Genomic DNA, 26,504 nt, shown 5'->3' on the forward strand with positions numbered 1-26,504 from the left:
CTGAATGACATAACGTCCTTTCCAAAGGAAATCAAATTTGCCATGCTTCCCTTTGTCCTCTCTCCTGGAATCTCACCTTAAAACTTTGTCTCCTATGAAAAAGTCTTTTGCTTTGGTTCTCTTATCAAATAACTTTTTAAGTTTTTCTTGTAAAACCTGACCTCTCTGATACACTTCTTCTCTAGTTTGTTGCAAGTGAATGGTTTGATTGATTCTCCTTTGAATATCATTAGGCTCTGCTTGTATTTCTTGCAGCAATTTGATCACAGGGATTCCCAAGGAGGAGGGGAACACAGCCTCCAAGCCATAGACCAATTCATATGGGCTTGTTCCAATGGATCTTTTTGTAGTTAACCTATCTGCCCATAGTGCATTAACCAACTTCTTATGCCAATTCTTTTTGTTCTCCTCCAAAACTTTTTTGATGATGTTGATGAGGCTCTTGTTGGAGGATTCAGCTAGGCCATTACCTTGAGGGTAATAAGCTGTGGAATGGCCTAGGGTAATATGGTACTTATGGAAAAAAGCAATCATTCTCTTTGATTTAAAGGTAGCAACATTGTCTGTAATAATTTTCTCTGGACAACCAAATCTAGAAAGGATATTGGATTCTAAGAATTGCATGATGATTGAATCATTGGCTTGCCTGCAGGGGATAGCTTCTATCCATTTGGTAAAGTAGTCTGTGGCAGTCAAAATCCACCTGTGTTGGCCAAAGGATGAAGGGTGAATCTCTCCAATGAAGTCTAAACCCCATTGTTGAAATGGCCTTTCAGTTGAAATGGGTTTGAGGGGCAAACGCAGCAGCTTTCTCTTGCCTTCAAAGATTTGGCATTTATGGCAAGAAACTACAATTTTTTTCACATCAGCAAACATGGAGGGCCAATAGAAGCCAGCTCTTACAATTTTATCAACTGTTGACTTCCAATACAAGTGTCCACCACAGTCCCCTGCATGAAATTCCTTAATTAATTTGTCAGTTTCATCAAATGTTATGAAATTAAGCAAAATACCCTCATGATTTCTCCAAAACAAAACATTGTCTATGATACAAAACTTTATAGCTTTCATTTTCAAGAATATTTTTTTAGTTCTGGATAACCCTTGAGGAGCTTGCAGGTTTAACAATATATAACATATGTCATCATACCAAGGTGATTGTAAAAAGGCTTGATTGATCTGTGGAGTCGCCATCTCCTGTTCGTTATCCAGTTCATTGATGTCAAGGGCTTGAAAATTGGTTTCAGTCATTAATTTAGCTAACCCTTGTCCTTTTATGAGTTTTGTAGGCTTGATTTCAATGTCATACTCTAAAATTTTAGCTATCCATTTGCCCCTTTTACCTTCAATTCCTTCTTGAGTCAGAATGTCTTTGACCACGGCATTTGGGACATAAGCTATCACATGAGAATACAAGATATAAACTCTGAAATCTTTGATGGCTTTTACAAGGGCATAGGCCTGTTTTTCCATGATTTGATACTTTAAAGGTGCATCTCTAAGTGCTTTGCTTAAAAAAGCAATGGGCTTCTCACAGCCTTGGTCATCTTTTTGTAATAGGACTGCAACAATGGTATGCTCAGATGCAAAGGAAAAGATCATGATATCTCTATCAAACTTGGGGCTTGTGAGGACTGGTGTTTTTGTTAAAGCTATTTTGATGTCATCAAAGGCTTGTTTAGCTTCCATTGTCCATTTGACTTTAGAATCTTTCTTCAGCACATTATTCAATAGTCTTATCAGTTCAGCCAAATTGGGAATGAACCTCCTTAGGAAATTGATCTTTCCTAAAAAAGCTTGCAGTTCTTTGATGTTTCTTGGGTGGGGCACTTGGAGAATAGCTTGTATTCTATCCAAGTCAATTCTAATGCCATCTTTTGAGATTATGTGACCTAGGAGTTTGCCTTCTTCTAGTCCAAACAATGATTTCTTTGGGTTCAATGATATGCCATATTTTCTGCAAATTATGAACACTTGTCTCAGATGTCCTAGATGTTCTTGGTCTGATTTTGAAAAGGCAGTGAGATCGTCTAGGTAAATGACTAGGAAATCATGTATCTCTTTTGCAAAGGCTATGTCCATTTCAATTTGAAATGTGGTCCCTGCATTTTTGAGTCCGAAAGGCATCTTTACATATTTAAAAGTTCCCCAAGGTGTTGTAAAGGCAGTTTTGTCTTGATCATCCTGGTGGACTAAAATCTGATTAAATCCTGAGAAGCCATCTAACAGTGAGATCCTAGAAGCTCCCACTACCCTTCTTAAAATATGATCCATCTTGGGTAAGGGGTAGTAGTCCTTGAGAGAGACTTTACTCAAATTTCTTAAGTCAACACACAATATTATCTCTCTTGTTTTCTTCCTAGTAGGTACTAGATTTGAAATCCACTCCGAGAACCTGATAGGTGCAATTATTCCAGCTTCATACATTCATTTGACTTCCTTTTCAATAATGGGAAGGAGGATAGGATTCACCCTTCTAGGCTTTTGTTTAAAAGGTTTTTGATTTTCCTTCAAGGGTATTGTATGTTGGATGACCGAAGTATCATAGGACTTGAGATCCTCATCGCTCCATGCAAAGACATCTTGGAACTCTTTAAACAACTCAATGTATTTTAGCTTTTGATCAGGAGGCAATGTTTTGGACATTTTTACCATTTTGGGACTTTCTGTGGTTCCAATATTGTAGTCCTCAATTTCTGCATTCAGTGGTTGCATTTTTGGCTTTCTTGGAATATCATTTGAATCGAATATATCCTCCAAAGGAGTAAGGCCTATGGGCAGAAAATTATCCTTTAGTTCAATTATTTCAGATTCTCCCTCAGCCATTTCATGAAGGTCCATTTGCTTCAGCTCCTGTAAATTTTTGTTGTCAAAAGTTGTTGGATGCAAAATCAAATTTGTTGTTTCAGCTGATATATTTTGCTCACTTTTTCCTATTTGGTGTTGATCATCAATAGTGCTTGTATCAATGCTTGTGCTTGAGAATTCCTCTTTCAAAGTCAGGAAATTATTTATTTGTGTATCATTTTCAAATACCTACCAATTTTTGAAATTATCTGGGACAGTAGATCTGTGTTTGACTTCAACAGTGAAGTGGTGGTTGGGCTCAAATGGAAGCTTGCAAGTGCTGGCAAAAGTTGCCAAACTATGGGCATGTAAATTGTGCTTTCTTGGAATTTTGGTGAGCTGATATTCTAAGAAGGTGTTGAGTATTTCAATGGCTACCCCTCTATAAGATCTTAGCCTAAGGTCATTTGTGACAAAGCTCCCCTTCATCTGTTGGATAATCAAGTTTGAGTACCCTGGAATGGAAATCCTCATTGCCCCTAGACTTCTAATCAGTTTTAGTCCCAGCAAAAGTGCTTCATATTCAGCCATATTTTTTGTACATCTAAAATTTAGCCTATATGCATGACCTTGAGCATGGTCATTCTGCATGTTGTGTATCCAAACCCCTGCCCTTGCTCCTAATTTGTTCACAGATCCATCAAAATCTAAGTACCATAAGATTTCTTGATTACCACTAGTCTTAGGAGTTTGAGAAACTTGCTCAGTGGGCAGATTTGGATTTTGTAACTCATATGATATGTCATGTTCATTTGTTGCATCAATCACATCAATAATTTTTTGATCTCGGGCACTAGATTGTTGATTTATGCTTTTTGTTTGTGCTGTTTTCAGGAGTTTGACATCAGTTTTGGGACATATCTCAGCATTGTATAAAATGAATGAATCCATATCTGAATGCACAGAATAGATAGGGAATTTTTGGGGTTTCTGTTGACTGCTAACCACATATTTCATCAATGTTTCTCGGTATAATCTCTTTGGTTGACCAAAGACAGAAATGGTGGCATATGACATGTCTAGCTGCAAGGATCCTTGGAGTTTGGCACCCCAAGATCTAGACAAAAGCATTCCATATTTGGGTGGGATATCAGCTACCACCACATCCATCAAGATTGTCTTGGCCGGGTATTGCACTAGGGATACACACAAATCTTTGATTAGGCCTAGACATCTGACCTGGCTGGAGTCAAATGAGAACAAGTCTTTGTAGGGTCTGGTGATATCTAGGTCCAGTATTTCCATGACAGACTTAGGCATTAGGTTATGGGAAGCACCAGAATCAAACATTGCATTATGCAGCACCTTATCATGAATGTTTAAGCTCACATAGAATGGAGGGATTCCACCATCTACTGTTTTACCATTGACCTCAGGACCAAAAATCAGTTCTGGTTGGTCATCTAATACATTGACTGCATCTCTATTCTCTGATATTTGAAGTGACCTATTGATTTGTTCCCTGTACACTTCATGTTTAGCCAATTCAGACAACAGAATGGCTATTTTCAGTTTGCCTATTTCTGTTTCCAAGTTGAAAGGTTTTTCTACTTGGACTCTTGTATTGCTGGCAGCAAGATTTTCCTTTTTTGTTGTATTTTCAATGACCTTTTCTTCATCCTGAGTGTTATTGTGGGCTGAACCTGTTTTGACATTACTTTCCAAGGGGTTGTTTGGAATTTCTTTTGAGGGAAGGGATGCGGAGGGCTGATTTTTTAGAGGCTGTAAGTCAGAGATGTCCTCAACAATGGGTTGCTTTGTGTTGAGGTCTGTTTCAAGAGGGGGTTCTGTCAGGGCAGCTTTATCTTTCATTTTCTTTGGCTGCTTGGTATCTTTCAGCTTACTAGGCTCAGGCACATCTATGGTTCTGCTTCTTAACTTATATTGTTTGTGGAATTCATAGACCGCTGCATCATACCCTTCTCTGAAATCAAATGACTCTCCTGATTTGGTTTGGAATTGGTTAAAGTTATGAGTTTCTTGATCATCTTGTGTTAAAAAAAATTGTTGTTCAGTGTTCAAACCCATCAGGTTAATTTGGATATCCTCTGTTGGTTCATTAGAGGTTGAGGCTTCGGCATAGTTCTCTTGAAATGGAGGTCTGATATTCTGATCAGGGCCAGCCTTGCCGCTGTTAGGATTTTGATTTCTTCTAAAGTTTGGATTTCTAGTGGTGTTACCTGGTTGGCCCTCCTAAGAGGATTTTCTTCCAATAGTCTCTACTCAGTCTCCTAGTCTATCCATGCCTTTGATGATTGCATCAAGTTTTTGTTCAAATGCTGAAGGCTCTTCTTTGAAAGTGGTTCTTCTTTCAGCTCTAGCTCGGGCTCTTTTAGAGATCAGATTTGCCTCTACACTAACAGCTATGCTCTGCATGTCTTCCAAGTTGGCTGGAGCTCTTTCCCTTAGCTGATAGGCCATGTCAGGGTCAAATCCATCAGGGAATTTGATTAAAGCCAAGTCAGGTGGAGGTCTGAGATTTTGAGGGATAGCAGTGTATATATTGTTAAATCTAGCACAATAGTCTTGGATAGCTTCTTGAGGGCCTCTTTTCAAACTATCATATTCTGAAAGGATATGCAAAGGATCTTTCTTCTTTTCCCATCTATTGAGAAAGGCTTGGTAAAGGGTATCGGGATCAAAAATTGAATGTGGAGCAAGTGCTCTAAACCAGGTCCTCACTTCACCTGTTAGGCTTTGAACAAAAATTTTCATTCTGACATCATCGTCATCAATTTCATAGTTCTCAAAATAGTCCATCATTTTCTTTGTGTGTTGTTGGGCTGTATAGGAGCTAGTACCATCAAAATATGTTATTTTACTCTAGTAATCCTGAGGCATAGCCCCTGGATTTGCAGGCAACTGTAAAGGAGCATAACGGTTTGCCATGTTTGGAGGTATAAATGGGACAACTGGTAACAGAGGGATAACAGCTGGGATAAATGGAGTGAATGGATGGGTGGAAGCTGTACTTTGGGATGATGATGGTGAACTAGGAGGAGGTGTGGTAACAATGGGAACTATCACTGCTTTCCCAGGAGGAAATTGGGTCAAGTTTTGCTGAAGGATATCAAACTTTGTATCAGCAGAATTTTCTAGACTTCCTTGTCTTCTTAGGGTCTTAGGAATTAAGTTGGGATTTTCAAAAACAGCTGGAGGATCAGGATCAGGATTTGATCTGGTATACCGTACTTTCTTCTTTGGAGCCAGCTTCTGAATCTATTTTGGTATTTTGTAGAAATGTTTAAGGATCACAGCCTTTGGCAATATTCCAAAAGGAAACTCTGTTTGAAGTATAGGAGGCTTTGGGCTTTCCTTTGAATATGTAAAAATGAGGGAACTGATCAAATCTTTAGGGAAGCTGTCTGCAACCTAAAGCTAGACTGGAGATTGACTAAAGCAACGTTTATTTAATCCTGTAAATGCAGAGCAAAAACAGTTTCAAAGGCTACCTGGCTAACTTCAGGCTCCATTTGTAGCTTTAAGAAATAGACATCAATAACAAATAGTCATTCAGTTCCCCAATGGAGTCGCCAATGATGTTATCACTCAGGTTGTTCCCCAGGAAAGCTCTAATGGGGGAATACGCTGAGGTAACCACTAACCAGTCTTTTAGCTGCAGATTCTAGCCAATCTGCAACCAGAGAGGGCTCTCTCTTTGTAATTTAGCTTTGTTTTCAATTTTTTTAGGCTAGTTATGATGCACAGGGTTTTGTTTTAAGTTTGTTGAATGGTAATCTTAAAAAGAGATGGGATGCAAGTCTAAAACAATTTATACCATTGGGCAAATGGAGTCAATCAGGAAGAACTGCTGATAGTGTTTTCCTTGATAAAGGACAATACTACAGAGCAAGATAATCGTTCTTGGAGCAATTTTAAGATCTGGAAATTGGTGGAATGGAAGCCAGTGGATGAATGGCAGTTAAGAACTCTTCATCATGTCGGTAGAGGGAAAGTGTATTAATATTATCATGGAGCAGTGAAGAATTCCTAGGCAATATTCAAAGTGAAAGAATCAGTTGAAACAGGAGCATCTAAGAATTCTTGTTCATGCTAACTCTGAAGAAAACATAAGTAACAACAGAGATTGAACACAGAGTGTATTTAAACAAATTTTGGGCTATTCTTTTTCTCTATTGCTAAGATTATGAAACATATATGAATTTCGCAAACACAGAAGACATAAAACGCTGTTTAGAATAACTTATTGATCCATAGAAAGACACGGGAATTTTGTAGTAGGTCCCAGAACATCAAATCCACATTCAGACAGTGCAACAGCAATGACCTTCAACAACCTTTGTATTAACAAGTCTCAGAATTACAGCGCAGTCCAGAGAGAAAATCACCAACCCGAATACATCTTATGGGGAGGTATTTATACAGAAAAGGAGATACAAAATATCGTGTAGATAAGCTATTGAGCAATAACTTCCTACAGCTACTCTAGAAAAGAAGTAAATGAGAGAAATGAATGCAGCAGTAAATATTGGTGTGCTGGCTGTTTAGTTTGTCAGAGATATTTGACTTTTGGACTGAGTGAGTCGGCTGGTAGCTGCGTCTTTACTCTGCGTTGCTGCTTTTGATGTCTTACTGTGTAGTTGTGTTGCTGTCCAGGCCTTGTCACCAGTACTTGGTCTTGCATTAATGAGCTGCAGTCACAATCTAATTTCTTTTTTTCTACTATTTTCATTCTTTGCCAAGTGGCTCGTGCATTTGAATTTGCTGACCTGTAGCAGATTCAAAAAGGGAAAATAAATAAAATTACCTCGGTAAAACCTCCAGCATTCTCTACCACCATTGTTCTATTGGCAACTGATGTCTCTATATTTTTATTAGTGTTTCATCAACTTCAGTGTATCTATAGAAGTTGGGCTGGACTTCAAAAGGATGATTTATCTCATGTTCAGTGTAGAACAAATTTTCCAATTTGTCATATAGACTCTGTCCAGAGGGAGGTCCCGTCTCTTCCGTGCTGCTTGATGATGCTGTAATTTGATTGGAAACATAGGTATTTTCCTAGTTAGCATATTGTTCATGTGTTAACAGCCTCCCAGTACTGGTCAATAAGTTGGGTAACCCTTTGCTCTGCAATGTTGCAAACTTTAGTTTGAAGGCATTTATCTCTGTCTGCATTTCTTGGCACTTTCTTTCTAAAGTCTGTAAAAAATTCCTCAGGGTCAGCACCTTTTTAACTATCAAAATGGTGTCTATCTTGTTCCTGATATCTAAAGCTGCCAGTTGTTCTTTGGTATGACTATTCAAAAATTGAATCATTCTACTGGCCTGTTCGGGCATATTTCCGAATAATGCTCTGGCCTTTTGAGTCTCAAATTGAGCTATCCCTATCAATTCTATTTGCTCATGTATAATCTGAATTGATTTCCATTGGTCAGTGATAGATTGGCCAATTTTGGCCCACAAAATTGTCTTAATTTCAGCCAGAGTTTTATGCAGAGTAAGCTCTTTTTCTAGGGATTTTATTTTATTATCCAAGGCCTTTATTTCCCTTGTTTTTTCAGCCATTGTTATCTTGGACTTGTCATAGCTTACCTCCAGCTTGGCCAACTTTTCTTTGGCCTCTTTAAGCTCTGACATTTGGACTTCTAGCTCTTTTACAACTCTCATCATTTCTTCCATAGTCATGCTGGAGTCTGGTGCTGTTGTCGCTGCTGCTGAAGCATCCGTGGTTGATGTGCCTGTTTTTGATGCTTGGATGATAGGAGGGATTGCTGCTGCAATTGTGGGAAGGGCAGTGGCGACTGTTGGAGCTATTTCAGGTGGCTGGGAGGTAGAATCTCCCTGCTTGGCTTGCAATGCTTTCTCCAATTCTTTCTCCATTTGAATTATTCTTTGATTCATCCTCATCAGTAAATCCATTGTATCTCCTTCTACCTTCTCTTCTGCAAGCTCTGTAGTTTGTGGGTGCATGGTTGCAGGCAGCCTCAATTGCTTTCTAAGTGCAGCAATATCTTCTTCCTTTTTCCTTATGAGGGCTTTGATGCCCTTGGCATCCTTAGGATCATGCCCTAGCTCAACAATAATTTCCTCCAGGATCTTTATTCTATTGTCTTTCCAAATCTAATGGGTAGATGTGTTGCTTAATGATTCCTTTAATTGATGGGCCAGCATCGCCTTGTCTGCCAATGTTGCATAGACCATTTCACCTGTTTTCTTGTGTAGCTCAATTTGGTCCATTGGATGTATGTCTTTGGTGAGGACTTCTAGATTGGTCTTTATGTAGTCCGCCGTTGTCTGTGGTTGGTGAACCTTAGGCTTGAAATGACTTAAGATCATTTTTTCCTCCTTAATGTCATAAGCTGCCATCAGTCTTTGCTATTTGGAGGGTGTTGTTTTGAGAAGTTGATCATAAAGCTGTATTCTCAATAACTCATTTTGGGCTTTGATTTCCATGAAAGTTCCTTTAATCCCAGATGGTTGCTTACTTTGCTACCTTGAGGAGGACACCTCCATACCATGTTGCCTCTCTGTTTCTTGTCTGTGAGAGCTGGTGGATGTTTGCTGGCTAGTTTCCCTCTCCCTCCTTGGACTCTCTATGATTTCTTCACTAATTTCCTCTTCAATTTGAGGATCTACTTTCTGCCTTTTGGCCTCTCGCTGCTGTGTTGACCCACTTGCAGGAGTAGTCTCTTCCCTATCCCGTTTCTTGCTTCTTTACTCATTGAGAGGAGTCTGTAATGCTGGCACCTGTGGTGCCTCTGTCTATAGTGGAGGGGCTTGCCCTTGACTCTGTTCCTTTGAGGTAGTTGGCTCGTCTGTCATTGTTTCTTGCTCTGTATCTACTACCTCCTTGCCTTTTGTTGTACCTGCTGCTGGTGTAGTCTTTTCTTGGGCAGCTTGTGAGGCTATAGTAGTTGATGTGCCTTCTCCGACTTGTTGTGGCAGTTTGAAAGACACCTGACCAAAAGAATACAAGTCAAGAGTCTTTTCCAAATCTTTGACATTTTGCTCCATTATCTCTTCCTGAGTGAACTCCTCAACTAGTGTGCCTTCTACGCACTCATCTTGATTGGAAAATTGTTCTATCTGTGGGATTTTGCAATGTTCATAAGCTGACAGCCTATATTTTATTTTTCTGGCATTAATAAAGCCATTTGGGTCATAAGGTACCCACCAAAAACTCCTTTTCAATCTGAGTTTTTCACCCAATATCTGATCAGCATCTTGCCATCCTTCTTTTTTTGTTCATGACATAGGGGCCTAGTTGCTCTTTGAATTTCAACTGAGCCTTTTTCTTGGTGCTATGGAAGTGAGTCAAATCTGAATTGATAAATTGCTTGTAATATTCCAAGGCAAACAGTCTCATTGGCACATATCTTGGCAGCCTGTAGGGACACAGCTCACAACCATATATGCTGATGACAGTGTGATTTTGGTAGAAGTACCAGTCACCTATTTTGTAGTTTTTTGAGAGCTGGAATATTTTTTGCATGTCATAGGATAGTCTAGGAGGAGGAGCTCTCTTTAGGAGAGAAGAGAGTGGATAGAAAAACAGGTCAATGATAGTGGATAGACAAAGAGTAGGGGGAGCTGCGGACTTCATGAAAGACTGAGGTCCAAAAAATCACAGACCTCTTTTCTCCTTTAGAGTCCAATCTTTTGATGGGGAATTGGAAACAGTCTGGCTGATAATACAGGAATAGATAATAAATGTATGATGAATACTTGAATACTCCCTCCCTATCTAGTTTCACTAGCTGGTCATGTATTTTGTTAGCAATGAATTTGACATAATTGTACTTGACAGCAGGGGGCTGCCCTGGGATAAACGCAGACAGTAAGACCAATATAGTTTCATCAATATGTTCACCTGTCTTGAAACCCAGAACATAGGATATCATATCAAAAAGTAACTTACCCACTTCATTAAAACATACATAGAGAAAAGGAGGTGGCCCTGTAGGCTGGCGATCTTCTCTCATGAATACTTGGACAATTCAAGCTATCTCTGAGCTGGAGAGTTTGGGACCTTCATCAAGCAGGAATTTCATAGAAAAAGGGAACAAAAGCTGAGTTGGCTTGAAGTTTAGCATTTGATTGATGGAGTCATGAGTTATATGAAAGAGGATGCTCCCAGATGGAGACTTGACTGCCCTTTGACTTGGTTCATAGTTTTCACAACAGAGGTGAATTATTTCATGGAAGATATTGACAGAGGGGAGGTAGTATATGGGAAAATTTGATTCCCATATCCCATAAAAATCATTGTTATTCAAATAACTATTCCTCAGCTCACAGAATGTCTGCAGGTGGTTTCTGTCACCAGCTAAGTCCTGGATTAGATAGTCTCTATCAGCCAAAGGTAGTGTCTCGAATTCCTTATGGGGTGCATTGAGAGGAGTAATGTTCAATGCCACTGGAGTCTCAATGGCTCAATTTTATGAGTGTGAGATTTGGAAACTGAGGTTTGTGTAGGCGAAATGAACAGAACAATAGTTTCAGGCCTCTTTCTGTGAAATTTTGTAGATTAAATTCGGCTGAATGAACTTATGGGGTGAAAATGAAAGTGGAAAGATAGTCTGCAGAGTTTTCTTTAGTGGAAACTGGATTATGGACAGCTCTGGGCTTTTTCCTTTGGTGTTTCATAGAATAGAGTGAACTCGAGTTCGAGTCTACAGGAGAAACTTTTGCAAAGGGAGACTATTTTTACAGGGTTCTTTGGTGAAAAACTGGAGAAAATCGCGGTTGTGGTGCACTTTCCGCAGGTATTTTAATGTGTTTGAACTTAAAATTTGGAGTTCATAAGCAATTTAGCAGCGGAAACTAAGAAACACAGGGTTTGGGCACGACTATAAGTAAATACCTGTTTTGATGGCGCGGTGAGTGATTAGCAGCAGTGACTTGAGCTGCAGGGTTGAGCTACGAAGCAAATTTGCAGGGTGATGGACTGTGGAAGCGTAGTGGTGAATTGGTCCTAAAATCGCATGTAGCGGCCTTGACTAACGCACAAATAGAAATAAGCAAAAAACAGTCATTTTCGCGACTTTTAACACAATTTGGGCCTTTTTGGGCTTTTGGTGATTTTTTATGATGACGTCATCATGACGTATTTTTGTCGTGTAGTGGGTACGGAGGATGATGTGTTAGCTGATGTGTCAGATGACGTGGCAAATGGCACGGAGGCGAGGTGGTGATGTCAGCAGGTGAGATGGCGCTGATGTGGAACAGTGGTGGGTGACGTGGGTATGACGTCACGGGGTAGGCGACGGGGCGGTAAGCGGTATTCCCCGCACTGCCTTAGGGCCATGGTGATTTTGGAGGAGGGGCCTCCGATCATGCCTGGAGGCCGACGTGTGGCAGGGGTACGGCAGCAATACCGCCGATCCCCTGGACGCTAATGTTCGGCGGATAAGGGCTTCCAATATCACCTCTAGCCATTGGATCTATGGGGCGGGATCCGACGGTCGACGGGTAATGCATGTAGTGGGGGATTATTAGCGTGGGACCCACGCTAATATTTCAATCTTTTATAATGTTCGTAGCAGTTATAAAACCTTTGGTCATGGTGGAACGGTTATTCATTTAACCAAATGTCAAATGAAACCCGATATATACATGCACGCGTAGAGTTAACATATGGTTTAGGTGGGAGGGTTTAGCACGGTTGTTTATTTAACCGGGTGTTAAATAAACCCCGATGGACTATGAACATGGAAGGGTTATTATTAAGGTCCCAAATGGACTAATAATTCCCGAAACTGTTATATGGCTATAGTTGCTAGGGGTATGAATATTTATGTATTTTTTGGGTTTTTCATATAGTTTTTTTATAGAATAGGGGTATGGCAAATGATAAAGGAGCTATATAATAAAGTTAATGTTAATATGGTTTTTATGGATAGGTAACGCTAATTTTATAAGGAAATAACTTAGATTTTTAGGGAAATGAAGTAAAATGGTAAGATCTTTTACACAAGAAATGTGGCTTCTTTTAACTAAGTAAACTCAGAGTTCAACTTAGTATTTCTCATAAAATAAAGTGAAATAGGACCACTGGGCAGATCCAAAGGTCCTTGAGGGGATGTTAGTAAATGATTTCTGGGGGAATGAAAGGGGAAATTAGTCACGCTCCACTGTTTTACAACCAAACAAATGCCATGGTACTTGTGCCATTCATGAGATGAGTCTTTCTTGACAAGACAAAAAGGTGATCGCAAACTTGCTTCTGCAACCTCAAACTGCCTACCCAGCCTAATACACCTAGCATTTTTTCTTCCTTTTGATTGGGTGCATTTGGACTAGCAAACCCTGATTTTCTTCTTTTTCTTTTGAATGCCCTCCTATCTAAGTGTACCCTTATCTCTTCCAACGGCCTAGATTAAGCAGTTGGGCACCTTTGTTTCTCTACCTATTTACTCATTTGCCAAGCTTGAAATATTTGGACAGATCTTTATTCTCTATTCTAAAGACAAGTAAATTCAAACATGACCTAGCTAGGATTGAACTGTCTGGCTATTCATCAACTGTATCAAGAATCAACCACTTGTACACAATGAAATTCTCCAAAAATGGAATAGTAGTGGCATTTAAACTAGCACACTTTCCTGGTATTTTGGTTTGGGGTTCATTTTTATCACTTTTTCTGACCAATTCACTCTTTTTGCCCTTTGATTTTTCTTTTAGGGCATGCCCTCTTTTCATTTTTTAATTTTCTTCATTTGCTTACAAAATATGGAACCTTTGCAGCATGCAAGGATGAACATATTTGGCTCTTCCACAGTCAATCATGAAAAATGAAACCTAGTAGTATTGGAACCTAACAGATTCCACATGGGAGGATGAGAATTTTATACAGAAGCATCCAGAACTTCTCAAGCGTTTGAGGACAACACTTTTTTGAAGGAGATGGGCATGTTGGGTCCCTATAATACTAGTGATTACCCCATTACTATTGTAGTTGTAATCCTTATTAATATTGTTGTGCCCCTATTATCCCTGTATTGTTATTACTGTGCCCCATAGAATCCCTCTATTGTTATTTTTGTGGCTTTATATTATTATTGTTAGGTCGGTTGGGTTATATTGTGACTCCTTAGACTGTTATATAGAAAGGAGGTTTTGTCATTTGAATCATCCAAGAATTTTTCATTTATGTAATGTAAAGGAGGTTTCCCCCTCGAATAGGCTGAATTCTAAGGCGTTGATCTATCTTTTCTATCTTTTCTTGAGGTGGTTTCATAACATAACATTTCTCAGTTAAAATAGGAATTAATTGAGTACTGGTATTTGAACCCATTTTTTACAAATAACTAAAATATTTAAAACAATTTTCCACTTTACTATTGTCTCTTCCTTCAAAATAAACTATATAAAGAATTTCTTCAATACTGAGCTGAATACTTTTCAAAAGATTTTTGAATAAAACAATGCTAGAGGAAATAGAGAAATTCTATTTTTCTTCTGCTTACACTCCACTCGTCAACTTCCATAGAAACAAATTGCAGGAATAAATTCAACAATTTTTTTTATAGCAATATCTTTTTAACTCTAAATTACTTAACCCTCCTTTAAATGAAAATTTCAAGGAGCATACCAATAGTTGTACGGTTTGAATGCAGCAATTTGGAGTTTTAAACAACTCCAACTTCACAGCTTTCACACTCAAATAAAATTATGGTTTCAGTGTAGCATTAAACAACTCCGACTCCATGGCTTTTACACTCCAATACAAATCTGAAGATGGTAACTCTAATGAGATGCATACATGGCCTTGACTTAATTATAATTTTCAGCCCAATATAGCTCCACGCCACTCTCCAACAATTCCTTAACAATAACAACTATTTTGGTCACAAGTGATCTACAGAGTAGTTTTTTTCATCCTCACACAACAACGGATTTAAGGGTCACAACACTGGCTTCTCACTGAATCTCAAGGAATAAAGACTTCCAATGAACTCCAAACTAGCTCTGATACTAGATAATAAAAACAAATACAAAGTTGATCAATAAAAACATGAAAAACAGAGTGAACAAAAGCTGGAGCTGCTTAATTACACCAACAAGCAAAAACTGAGATTGGAATATTTCTTCCTCTTCGTGATCCTTCTATTTATAGGAGATTTTAAGTCTGTTACATCATTTAAAAAAAAAAATTAGGCAGTGCTACCCCTTCACATTTCATCGGTGTTGGCCTTTCATATTTGAGGAGGTGAGGCAGTGTGATCAATCAACGGCGACTCTTCGGAGTTTGAAATTTCATAGCAGTGGTGATGGTAAAGGACGTGAAATGATTAATTTTTCTTACAGATCCCAAGACGGTCAGCATGAGAATATACTGATGTTCTCAGTAACTAGGATTTAGGTCATGTCACCTTGTTCTACTCTTTGATATTGATAGAATTAAAGTTAAGGAATTAGAATCTCAAGTTAATTACTAGTGCCATATTTCTAATGAATTAGAATGGCTCCAACACAAATCTGGACTGAAAATGCAATCTCTCCTTGCTCTACCTATTGCCTTTGCTAGGATAGACTATGGCCTAAAAGCCTTCTCATTTGGAAGGACCAGACTAATTGTTTAATGTGATTTTCCTTGATAGGAAGTCAAAATATACACATTCTATAATTCCATTACCATATTTTCAACTGATTTTTAAGCTATAAGGAATTTTCTGATATAAATGAAAGCAATGTCATCATATCTCATGTTTCCAAACTCCTTGATTGCTTCTCCCATTTTCTCATCCTCTACGTAGCTTGAAGTTTTCCTGTAAATATTTGACATAAACAGTGATAATACATGCTAAGGATTCTTCACTAGCCTTTGAAATTAAGACAAATTTGTGGCCCTTTCAAACATTACTATTATGATCTCAATTTTGAAGTGAAAAAAATCCTATCAAACTGCATTGTGGTCACTTTTCATGTCATATTTAATGAGGTTTTGAAACATATACAAGACATTGATAGTGATTTTAAGTTTTATGCTAGTAATTCTCTATACTAGGAATTAAACTGGTTGCTGCAGAGAACTAATCTCTCTACCCTTTGATTTTGGAAGTCATATCTCAATCTTCCAATCATCCATTTTTTTCACATACAACATATTTTTTTGAATACAATACCCTTGATTTCTTCACAATTTTATAAATACTTCTTAATATGTTATCATATATGACTTTGTAATGCCTTGCATAATAGGCATGCCACTATTCTTGATGTCCTCATTGAAGGAATTCTAATTTGCAATTCTAGGAGCTTTCATTTTCCATTGTATTTCATGCTTCCCTTTTATAACTTATAGTTATATGTTTTAATATCTCTTCCACTACATTAAATATAATTATAGGCATATCTCCATAAAATAATATTGTATTGTGTTGAAATAATGGAGCTATCCTTAACTAAGAATGTCATTTATATGTTGTTGAATGGCTCTACATAGATTCAATCACTACTCCAAATAATTGGCATCGACTATATTACCTCTTTAAGAACTACATCCTCACACTTCCACATTACCCTCTCTGATAGAATGCATCAACACCAAACTCTCCTACTAGTTGCATATTGTTGGGCCACCAAATTAGCATACATTTTCACTACCATTTTCACCTTTATCCTCATTTTTTCATCTCATTTCATCACATTATCACTACATAACCCTATATTTCCATTACCATATGGGTTTATATTTTCATTTTCCAAAGTTATTAATTTCAAGTATTTAAAGTGAATTTATGATTAAAAGTTAGAAAAATAACATGTATTTGCTTATACCTAAAGGTGGAATGAGTTTGGTGACATGTGTAGGTGATTTGGAAGGTTCCAAGATACTCTTATGTGGCCTCCAAGACTAAAATTCGAATTCTCTTGAAGATTTGAAGGATATTTGGGATAGGGGTCAAGCATATCTCATGAAGAAAAATCATGGATAAAGGAATATGTGTCCCATATTAGTTGTAACCATATGAGGGATTAGTGGATCCCCATTAATGAGTTAGTTGCTTAAATTTTTGTATAAATAGGAGCACCTCCTCCATTCCAAGGGGAGGACTCTTGGAGCATGTATCCAACTTATGATGGAATAGAATAAAGCTTCATTTTACATAAATTTCCATTATATAGTTTTAGATATGAATTGTGTTAATGTAGTATATGAATTTATGGAATAGCTTGTCACTTTGTTCTTAGGAGAATTGAGCTCACTCTAAAAGGATCAAAGGAACATTTTATTTCATAATAGATCTTATTTCATTGCTTAGATGTTTGAGGATTTGTTTATGATTGATGAATGAGTTTTAAATTAAAATCTTATCAGCATATGAGGGAACAACCAAGGGTCTAAGTTAGGCTCTTCCTCTATTTGATTTGCATGATAATTGAAATCCATTCTTTTACTTTTAAGTTTCAAGTTATTTCATTTATTATGCTTATGAATGAATATTAGTTTAGTTTGGATCAATATATGAGGGAACAATCAAGAGACTAAGTTCGGCTCTCTCTCTACTTGAATCTGAACAACAATTAAATTCACTCTCTTGTCTTTATTTCAAGTTTCTAGTTTTATGCAATCAATGATTTCTTTTCAATCTATAATACTATAGGGAAGGACGACTAGGACCTCCTCAATCAGGAGCCTCTTCCTTGCATATTATATTGAATCGGAAATCATTTAGTTAGTCATAGAGTTAGTTGCCTACTCCTCCATATATTTTGCTAGCATCATCACAAGCTTACGAGTTTCCCTGGTTGATAATTTAATGAAAGTAATTTAAGCAATTAAATTTCCCAACACATATATTGGAAAAGTTTCATATGAAGACATGCAAGTCAAATCGATCATTATGCTTAAAAAAGTAGCTTACAGGGTCTTTCATCACTCTCTGTAAGGCCCAAAATTTGTCTGCAGTTTCCTTCATACTTATGTCTCTTTTTCTCTTCTTGTATCACCCAAAAAATCTAATCAATTCTACATTAAATTCTTCTTCTTCCATTTTCACAAGGTCGATAAGAGTTCTTGAAATTTAGGTTGTAAGGCATAAAACAATTTTGACTAAATACCCATCAATACTACTACACACAAAGGAAACAGCATCCCAAACTAGCTCTTCATAATCAGAAGAAGGTCTTCCCTCTATAGTAACTCTAGTGGATATGCCCACACCTACAATTATCTCATTCAAGGCCCTGAACCCCTATCTGAGATATTGGTCGATACAAGGTAGAGGAATTGTGAAGACATAATTGAGGACGTACGACAATGTGTGTGGATCAAGAAAAGTATTTGTCTTTGACCTTATTGATCACAATAGAGATTAAATCCACCTTTCTGCATTCATTGAGTTAGTTTAATTCTTTTATAATATAATCCAAGTTCGGAAAATATACATTGTTTCAAATGGCAAAGTAAAATAAGGAAACCCCAATTATAACCATCTTAAGAAAAAATGGGATAATTTTTTGTTTCTTACAACAACTATCAAGCCATGTACGCATGATGATCCAAGTTTTCCTTATGAACCATTTTAAAATCATCAATGAAATCAAGTTTACAAGAACAAATACCAATGTTGATGTTATTGGTATTTTCAGTTCCACCTCACTTGCCTCGATAATCGGATGAAAGGATGGAATTGAAACACTTATGAAAACCGTCACATTAAAGGAAATGTTGGGACTTAGCATTGATAGTACATTATTGGGAGATGATTATGAATCTAAAGGGAAGAAACTTGCTCATTTGTGCTCTTTTGGTAGTCCACCATTCCTTGTAATCAAAGGAGGTCGTGTATCTGAATTCAACGGTATTATCATAAGGACTATCTGCACCAACACCCTTATCATAAATTCAAACATTAAAGAAACTCAAGAACTTCAAACGTGCTTCTTTGAAACAAGATTCAATTCTTCCTCTCCATATTTGAGCAAAAACAACAACACTGCTACTAGGTGAGCCTGAGAAAGGAAGATGATTCACAACATTAATTGCATAGAAATTTCCAAGAAATAAATATGTGTTTCTGTTCATGCAACTATAGCTTCTTTTCACATGGACTATTTCTACCTTCTTGCATGCCCATTGAGTTTTAATGGCAAGAAATACATGAAAAAGGTGATGCACCATGCTAACAATATGTGGCACTACCCAAAATGTAACGATGACTTCCCAAAATGTGACTACCGTTACAAACTCGGAATTGAATTACATGAAAACATTGAGCACTTAGACAATGTGATCTATTTTTCAATGATGTCAGCAAAGAACTCATGGGTGTTACAAAAAAATATTGGATTCTTCTTTCCCTCGAACTTCTCATGTCCAATAAATTTGAGAAATAATTTCAGGTCATTTTTTCCTCCTTACACTTTCCATGAAAACATACTTTTTCAATGGTGTTGAGAATTTACAAATAGTTCTGGTCAACTCAGAAGAACTTCATTATGAATTTTCATGCACAGAGCTCCTCCAAGACATAATAGAAAAGTCTAATGCAAAATGATATACTATCTGTCATCTTTGAGATCTTTTCATGCCACAAAGGACCACTTCCATGTTGTACATGGAGTATCATATCTGTAGAAATCATTATTCCATACTCTCATACAATATCTCCATACCTTTGTAATACACTATTTCTAGCCAAGATTCTTGTTCAAAAAATCTAAAATATCCATGTTTATACCTTTCAATTTAATAGAAAATACATAATAACATCTATAAGAACTCTAGTTCATTTGTTTTTGTACAATATCTACATGTTTATACATTGAATATTTCTTTTTATAACTATTCATGTTATCTCACAAACAAAAAAAATCAATATCTCACTATATTGATTCCGGCATTCAATGTGATCATAACAAATTGACACACAAATCTATCATGTACCTTTGTAAACATTCAAGAATGTCATGGACACATTCTTTTCCTAACAATGCTAATTTTCTCTTGATTGTATAAACTATATTTTAAATGTAAAGATTCAAAATTTATTTTATATGCATGTACACTTCATTTATAGTTCTCTATAATTTTCTTATACCTCCATTATAATAATGATTTATTTGTACTGTCTTAGATATTCCATCCAACAGTGAAAATGAAGATAAAAGTACATGAAGGCACCTCCTTTATGCATAGAATAGAGACACAATAAGTGCATTATGATGACTACTTTATAAAAAAAACAAAAACTCTTCTACCCTACCTACTTCCCCTCCCACCTTGTGTGCTTCCTCAAATGTGCAAGCCAACTCACCTCACCTTTTTCAAACCCAAAGCAAACCCAACCTCAATGATGAACATCATTGATTTTGAAAACGGATAAATAAAATTTATCCCATGCATGTTTTCACAATATGCAAAGAATCATACCTAGGCATGAAATCACGACTTCTACATGGTAATATTTCTTATTTTCGTTGTGCCTCATCTAAGCCTCCATATTGTTTTTCTCATTAGAACAATATGGACCCTAACACGCAACAAATTGTCCTTTCTAATCTAACACAAGTTAAGGAAAATCTCATCGCATGTGTCAACCCTATTATACAAGTTACTCATGCTCGTGGTGGGAAATACAAATACAATGACCATACAATCAACTTCCCCCAAGACATCACTAATATTGCTAACTACTTACCTCATATGGTTTCTAACTTAGACATCCTCATTTTCAAAAGACACAATACTCCTAAAAAGGATTATGAATTCCTTGTTTGTAAATCATGTGTAATGGCAATGCTTGAATATAAACTAATAAATGATCCGTATTACAAGGATGTTTAACTCAACTTGTCCACAATTAACTCTTTTCCAGATCAACCTACAAATATACATTCTCTTCTTCATAGTGTAACCACCTCTTCAGCCAAGTCTGATGAACTTATAATAGACTCTAATTATAAACTTGGTGTAATCCTCACTCCATTAAATCTCCAACCTTCATCTTTCGGTCCAACTCTCCCAAATTCATGTACTGAACTTGAACACATGTGCTTATTTACACTCAACTAACTCAAATTCAACAAACTAGCTTGATTTCCCTACAATATCACTATCCCCCTTAAATGAAGACACCACCAAAGGCTTTTTTAGTGCGTCATTCCCCACACTCTTCGGTACATGCATTTCTATGATTGCACAACCAAGAATTATAAAATTTAATATGAATGAATATTATTCACATTTAATGTCCTACAATAATAACTGATTTGGCTAACATCCAAGATTCTACTACTAGTTATATAAGATTCTAATGCGCCATTGTAGCTAAGAAACTACGACCATATTTGTAAAAAAACACATTGAAAACAACTTACCAATAACTCTTTCATATCTTCGACAATGTGTTCGTGAATTTCCTGATTCCAAATTCCCAGAACAAATTAGGCATTTTGGACCAGGTCTTATAAGAACACACTCTTACTAAAACAAGTGATGGTGTGAACTGATTGATCTCATCAGAAAAATACGAAGGCCAACATTTTTCTTCACCCTAAATACAATTGACACTAAGTGGCCTAGCTTATACATGCTCATGCCTCCCAATGTTCCCTTAAATTCATGTAATCTCTTCGAATAGAGAATTCAAAATGTAATAAAAAACCCACATATTACAACCCAATATATGCATTGTAAATTTACAATTTTCCTTGAAGAGGTTCTACAAAAGGGCTTCCACACACTTGATTATTGGTGCATTTTTTCATATAACCATTTTCTCCTCCATTATTTTTACATTGTTAGTATCCTTATTCTACAACTTTTGCTTTTTATATTATTTTTTAGATACGAATGGAAAAATAGAGTATTTGAACACATACATGGCTTCATTTGGCTAAAAGATGCACAAATATTGACACTCTTGATTGGAACAACGAAACAAAGGTGGTTGATGCTAAGAATTGTTTCTATTGGTTTGTAACAACTTAGAATCCACGTCATCTACAACATAGCAATCTTGTGCTTCATTAATCAACAATCAACCTTCTTGACACAACATCAACCTTCACATCAACTCTTTCTAAAGACTATGAAGAGCTTGTCAATTGTGTGCAATAACACACAAAGTGTCATGAACCTTTTTATCTCTGTAAAACAAACAATGTCTTGAGTTGCCAATATGGAGAACCATCAGAATTATAGTGCGCATATTCAATGTTTATTGACGATAAAGGGCATAAAATTTACATCCCCGCTTGCAATGATGATAGATTGAACATCCACAATGTTGAGCTTCTTTCCATTTAGAGAGACAATGTTGATTACCAACTTGTTCTATCACACCATGTTGTGTTAAACTACATTTCAAAATATGCAAAAAAGGTGGAAACAATATCATAAATCTATCATCAAATTTTATCACCTCTCTCAGAAACAGTGCCTCCAGAAACACCTATCATTAATTTTGTCTGAAAAGCGCTAATAGAAACTATTGAAAACAAATATATTGGGGCACAAGAAATATGCCACGTGCTAAATAAACTACCACTTTCACTCTGTAGTTGCACATTCATTTATTTGGATGCTAACCAATCTATTTTTATATGTGTTTCCCTTGATTAAAAAAACTCCCTCTTAACACCAAATTTCAGTCTCACATGCATTAATAGACATGTTTCATTAGAACCATCACCTCTCCTTTAAGTTGCATGTTCTTGGTCATTTTCTACTCGTAGAATGCGAAACCAATGGAAACGTGTGTTCCCTCCATTCATTATTCATGTCTTATCACGATACACTACCATTACTTCTCCTAGTGATCCTTCTTATGATACTTTATGTTGGACTGAACTACTATAATATTTTCCATTCTACACACTCCCTAGCGTACATTGGTTCCACCAATGAAGAAATAATTACACACTGGGAACAAAAAAATGGGACATATACACCATTGAATGTTCATCAACAACCTAAAACCCCACAATCCGCAAAGCCTAAGGATCCATTCACTCATGTGCTTCCCCCTCCTCACTCCATTGACATCGATGAATTGAAAATCCTTACTCAACTCCACCCAGGATACAACATTGAAATTGAGCTTGAAATGGTTAACCATCGTGACTTTGATACTAGCAATAATTGGTCACATACTACTATTCCTCTCCAGTTGCAAGAATGTTCAACACATTTTATTGAATTCAACCACTCATCTACCAAAATCCAACACCATCACTCTTCAGGCCCACACCAAAATTACTGCTTCTCTCCTAGCCAAATGTAACACCCTCCTCCCACATTTACCCAAGTTAACTAGTCTAATGGGTAAAAATGTGACGAGATGATACTATGATATGATTCAACTCCCCGTGTAAAGTTAAGGAAGTCAACCGAAAAAACACAACCAATCTAGCCTTCTACACATGTTACAGAACCTTTAGGAGCCAACCAACCTTTTGAGGTGACCAACCCTTAAGGTGACTTGACATTTTACTAAAATATATCCTTACTCGCTCATATGACATGGGCATGCATGCAACTAGGAACCTCTAGTCTCTCCCAAAACAAGGGCATGCCAATGACTGGAGACTTTTTTAGCTAGTTCCGAGCAAGTGACCCCAGATTATGTGCCACTTTTTAGGGCTAGGAGTCAGGCCATTGCCCAAAACTTCGTGAAAATTGCATAAATGAAAAATAACATTGAAATAATGATACTAATGCAAATACTTTATCAATGAATTAATCTGAACCCTACTACCCATGATATCCATTTTGTCAGACATCTCACAAATATGCATTCTATAGCTCATAACAAAATATTTGAGCATGGGAGTATCATACTTATTTGAGAATCGGTAAAAACATTAATGCCTTATCACAATAGCAAAATTATCATCTATTAGGTCATATATTTTTTTTATATTCATTTACTAATCAAAACATGATGAGACAAATATATCATCACTGTCATAAGAATACTCATAATCAACATATAACCAACAAAAATAAAAAGGATATATCAGGCATACAAACCATATATAAATAAGTATATTTACCCATCAAATACAAGATGAAAGAAGCTCTTATTAACATATGAAAAATGCATCCATGTCTAGGAGTTCCACAAACCACTTGACCATAGACTAGGCTAAACCAAATCTCTCTATCAACCAATCACCTCTATGCCATATTCCAAGCATGAGTGTGGAATCTCATGGAACAACTCCAATAGAACCAAACTGAGGCTTCTAGAGGCTAAGCTACCTCAACCCTCAACCAATGATTCTACATCACAATGAGAAATCACTACCCATCATTAGATTAGTATCTGCCAAAGTTGTTGAGGGCTCCAGATCATTTATTGCAATTAGGGCTTCTAGGACTAGTAACCCAACCCACAACTACTACCAGGCTCTCGAAGCGTTTGTCCAACTAGGGATTCCAAGACTAGTAACTCAACCAACCAAGGGCTTCCAAAGCATTTGCCCAACCAAGCCTTCCAATACTAGTAACTGAATCCAAGTTTTCACAGGGATTTCGAAGCATTTTTCCAACAAAGGCTTCTAGGATCTAGTAACTCAACACACAACCATAAGGAACATGACATCCAACTAGAAAACAAAAGGAAAATACCCACAACACTATCACTATCTAGGAAATGGAAAGGCTAGGGAAATATATTGTTAATATAGGAAATCCTCCATGCCAATGATATATCATAACAAAGGAAGCACATGAATGTGACATGCATGTCAAAACTAGCAAGGAAATCATACATGCAACTCAGTACCTACAAGCAAAACCCATTGTATATGTTGATCTCGATTTCCTCTTACACTTTCCTACTCTTATTTTTCCTTCATGATGCAAAACTCCAAGTAGGTCACACTCCTCTAAGAGTGCTCGAAGAAACTATAGGTGTCCAAGAGTATGAAAGAGAGTAGAATAGAGAGCTCCAAGATAAAACTTAAAGAAAAAAAATAAAATTAAAAAAATAAAACTAAATAAATAAATAAAAATTGTCAACTGATCCCCAAAATCCTTTTTATTAATGAGGCCTCTATTTTCTTCAATTTTCCATTATTTTCCTTCATTTTCCTCCTCACATGCAACCTATGACCTTTCACCTTCCTTTTCTCCTAATTTCCATTATTTTCATAAATAAAATGTCAATTAATGCCACTTTGCCTTTCCAAAGCCTTTGCCAATTTCCGTAGCCATTAGTTACTCACAAGTGATCCTCATCACTATGTTTTTAACCAACATTCAACTTGGAATACATTTTACATGACCATGATTATTATTTTTCCTTTATTAACTTTATTACATGGATTTTTGACAAGGGTTGTTACACCAAAGAACAACTTTTGACATTGTTTTTACTCAACAGGAAAGGGAGGTTGGTGTCTCTGCGCACTGCAGGGTTCTAGCAGGTAAGGAAGGAAGCTTGATAGTTGCAAAAACAAAGCATATAGTTCCGGGAAGCTGGATGAGGCTAGGTTGCTTGGAAAAATGGCTAAGTGTGAGATCAGTGAAACATATGCAAACATTGATAGGACTCGACTATGATCGTAGACAAACATAAGCTGGATGAGGCTAGGTTTCCTGGCAAAATGGCTAAGTGTGAGATTAGTGAAACATATGCAAACATTGATAGGACTCGACTAGGATCGTAGACAAACATGTAGACCATCCTGAATACGTAACACATACTTTTCTTGATCCAACAACCTTCGTGATGTGAGTGCATGAGGTGAGTGTGAAACATGTCTATGTGATGACAACCACTCATACGCACACAATTCCCTTGAAGCATGACAACATATGCTACAAAAATATGAGAACGCGGACAACTCTTTATGATTAAGGAGATGAGATTGAAATCATCATCTTACCAACAAATAACCAAGGATGATCGATCGCAAGATCCAAAGTAGGCTCCGAAATTTTCATGCCAGCCAAAATTTTGGAGTGTGGTTGTAGCCGGTGCAACAATTCCAAAAGACAGGATTAAAGTGACCTTGACAACCAAGTATTAATTATAATGTGATCATCCCCAAGCTGATCATACCCATGCTCAACATAAAGAGAAACTGAGCATGGCCACCAACCATACACTACAGATCCATGATATTAAATGCTAGTATATGGTCATAGAAGGGGAAGAGGTCGAGGCCTTCCTACTAGTAGTGCTCACCTAGACAAACTCGTCTCCTTCCAAGATGACCAAAATCTCTCCACTATGCATCAAAACCAGAATGCAACTAGTGGAAGGGGTGAAATATTGCATGCTTAATGCAAAATCCACATATAAAAGGTAGAGGATTTCCAACTCATGACCCCACATCCCTCTACTCCAGTTCTTTCACATAGACATTCCCTATGTTCTACAATTTCTAACATGATCACACTTGGAAATATAAATGATGCTAAAACTAGAGAACATAGAAGATCAAGGATAGTCCTCTAACTGACTTTTCCTTTGGAAGATCAATGCAGACTATCGAAAGCACAATTTTTTCCACTCCCTGTTCTCCTTATATCGATTTAACAAAGTAATTTTGTTTATGCCAACCTCTAACCTCGAACAATCGCACCGGATTAACACTCCATCCAAAGTCTATGAACTCCACTCCACCCTCCTTGCCAATGATACACACATATTATCCATTTAGTTCATGCACAATAGACATTAATTACTAATAAGGTTAGCTTCCATGTCGCCAAACATGTTTTCTAGGTGGTG

This window comes from Pinus tabuliformis, chromosome 6 (genome assembly GCF_031772625.1).
Source record: "Pinus tabuliformis cultivar Carrire ecotype Pingquan chromosome 6, CPIR1, whole genome shotgun sequence".
NCBI classification, from domain to species: Eukaryota; Viridiplantae; Streptophyta; class Pinopsida; order Pinales; family Pinaceae; genus Pinus; species Pinus tabuliformis.